Source organism: Polyodon spathula, chromosome 3 (assembly GCF_017654505.1).
Source record: "Polyodon spathula isolate WHYD16114869_AA chromosome 3, ASM1765450v1, whole genome shotgun sequence".
NCBI lineage: Eukaryota > Metazoa > Chordata > Actinopteri > Acipenseriformes > Polyodontidae > Polyodon > Polyodon spathula.
In genome coordinates, this window is record NC_054536.1 from 80732320 (window position 1) to 80735468 (window position 3149).

A 3149-nucleotide genomic window follows, 5' to 3' on the forward strand; every position below is an offset into this window, starting at 1 on the left:
GGCTATTTTGAGGAATCTAAGATTGAGACAATTTTCAATTTTCTTGAACATTGATTTGATACTCCTTATGTTTTGTATATTGTAACGCGTTTTCATTTTCAATTATTTACAAAAACATATACTACATAACATTGTCAATTATGAAAACAACTTAGTTTTCAGCAAGTGTACTCAAACTTGACATTCATTATATACACACACATATATATATATATATATATATATATATATATATATATATATATATATATATATATATATATATATATATATATATATATATATATATACATACACACACACACACACACACACACACACACACACGTATATATATTGTAAAACGATCCTCACTCACGGAGTTCGTTGCCCCTTTAAGACCAGACCCAGGACACAGAAATGGAATTGCTTTAGCGCTGACGCGCACCTTTTTAATAAACTCAGAAATGAAAACAAAACAAACACCTAGCTCCCTCTTGGAGCTCTGATTAAACATAGACTGGTTCCTCACTAAACCACAGGACGGCTAAGCTGTTTACCTGTCACACAAAAACTCAAACTCGTGTTCTACACAATACCTTCCTTTTTACAATACCTTTGATACGACTGCTCTCACCTACACACAGTCGGGCTCTTTCCTCAGCAGCCCTGGAACAGAGTGGCTGACTCTCTTAAATACCCTGCACCTGGCTCTAATTTACAACTACCACCAGGTGCAGGGGATTACTCAACAATTAAACAGTTAAACCCCATAATACCCAAATGTGCATTCAAACAAGGTTTCACACAGGGAAGGACTTTAACCCCCTCCCTGGTACCTTACAAAATATATATATATATATATATATATATATATATATATATATATATATATATATATATATATATATATATATATATATATATATATTAGTAAATGAGCTCTGCACTCACTTTGTTCATTGCCCCCTTTTAAAGCAGACTCAGGACTCAAAATGGAGTTTTCTGGCACTGACGTGCACTTTAATAAACACAAAACAAAATAAACAAAACTAAACAGAAATAAACACCTAGCTCTCCTTTAGAGCACTAACTAAACACAGACTGGTCCCTCACTGACCACAGGACAGCTAAGCTATTTACCTGTCACACCAACACACAAAACTCACATGGGGCTTCACACAATTCCTTTTCCTGATACAACTGCTCTCACTCGCACAGTCAGGGTCTTCACTCAGGAGCCTCTAGCACACTGGCCGCCTCTTTTAAATACCCTGCACCTGGCTCCAATTTACAATTAGCACCAGGTGCTGGGGATTAACTAAACAATAAAAACAATTAACACAATTAAAACCCTTAGCCCATTCACCCACAAGTGATGATCACATGTTTAGCAGGGAGGAATTTTAACCCCCTCCCTGCTATCTTACTATATATATATATATATACACACACACACACACACACACACACACACACACACACACACACACATACATATACATATATATATATATATATATATATATATATATATATATACATACTGTGTATATATACTGGTTAAACTTATATTACCAGGAATGGTGTGTCCATTAAACTCATATTAAAACCAGGGATGGATCAAACTGCTATGCAGTGGGACTCATATTCCCACCTCATAACAAACAACCTTCTTAAAGTTGTAAAAAAATAAATAATAATAATAATAATAATAATAATAATAATAATAATAATAATAAAAACAGTAGAGAGCCCTGCAACTTTAACAATGCAACTGTTTATGTTTATTTTCTTTGCTCTTTCTATTGTACACTTGCACATAAGAAACACAGTTAAACAGTCAACCCCACAGGTAGAGGAACAGATGGTTCACACTGAACATGTACAGGAAGTTATATTATGGATCAGTAGTTTTAACACATTCCTTTTTTTTTCCCTTAAGGATTGATTTCAAGGTGAAGACTTTACACTTAATTGACACATTCATTAAACTTCAGATCTGGTAAGTTTCTGGTAAAAAGAACTTAGACTGCTAACTCGTCTTCATAGGTCCTCCCCTGTGGAGGAGATTTTGACAGGTGTTTTGACATAAGCCCTGCCTAACACATGAGGCAAACAACTTTGTACTCTTAACAACAGGTGCTGTTTTGGTGTAAACTATATAAATATAAGCCAGGTAGTTTCACAATGTTAGGAATTACTTCAAATAATTATTTAATCTAACAACATTGCAATCTGTATATTTGATCACCTAAAATATTTATTTTAGGTGTTCATTTGCAAGTAAAGAAAAAAGTCAAAGCTATGCAATGCTTTTCTTTTGAGCCAATACATCTTTGCCACTGTTTAAATAACCTAAGGCATGACTAGCTCCTGATAAAACCTGGAGAGGCTGACATGCAGTGGAAAGGGGCATCTATTTCCACCATTGCTGGTCTCATATATGTGTGTGCCTGTAAAAACTAAAATGACCTAAAATTATACAAAAAAAAAACATAGCTTATATTTATGGTCTAAAACTCCAGTTGTTCTCTTAGATTACCTAAATCAGGGGTTCTCAAACTTTTTTTTTTTTTTTACCTGAGGCCCACCTGTTCAGCAGCGTTAGACATTAAAAGCACTTCTTAAAAAAAATGTAACACTATAAATAAACAAAATCTAAAGTGTTAAAATCTTATTTTTTGTTCCTTAGTAATTTATTGTTGCTTTTCATTATTATGTATATATAAAAACTACACTCAGCACTGTGTCGGGGCCCACTTTTGGCCATGGTTCACAGTTTGGGAACCCCTGATCTACATTATAAGATACTGGAGATTACATGCATTTTAATACAGGTCATTGATATCCATCTACTGTAACAAAGAGGGAATACTATTTTTTTTTTTTTTTTTTTGTCAAAAGCAGAGATGTACAATATACATTTACTGTGAAACAAAAGGTACAGTTAAAAACCAGGAAAAATATTTTAAAATGAGACAATAGAAATACTTTCACTGTGCTTTCCTCCATTAAATATACATAAAGCATAATTTGACAAAAGACTTATATTTTGGAGGATGCAATGCAGACCTGGGGTAAATTACAACTGCAATTGTATAATTTGTAATTATTTACAATTACAATGTAACTGGAATTGAACCTTGGCACACCTATGTAATTGTATT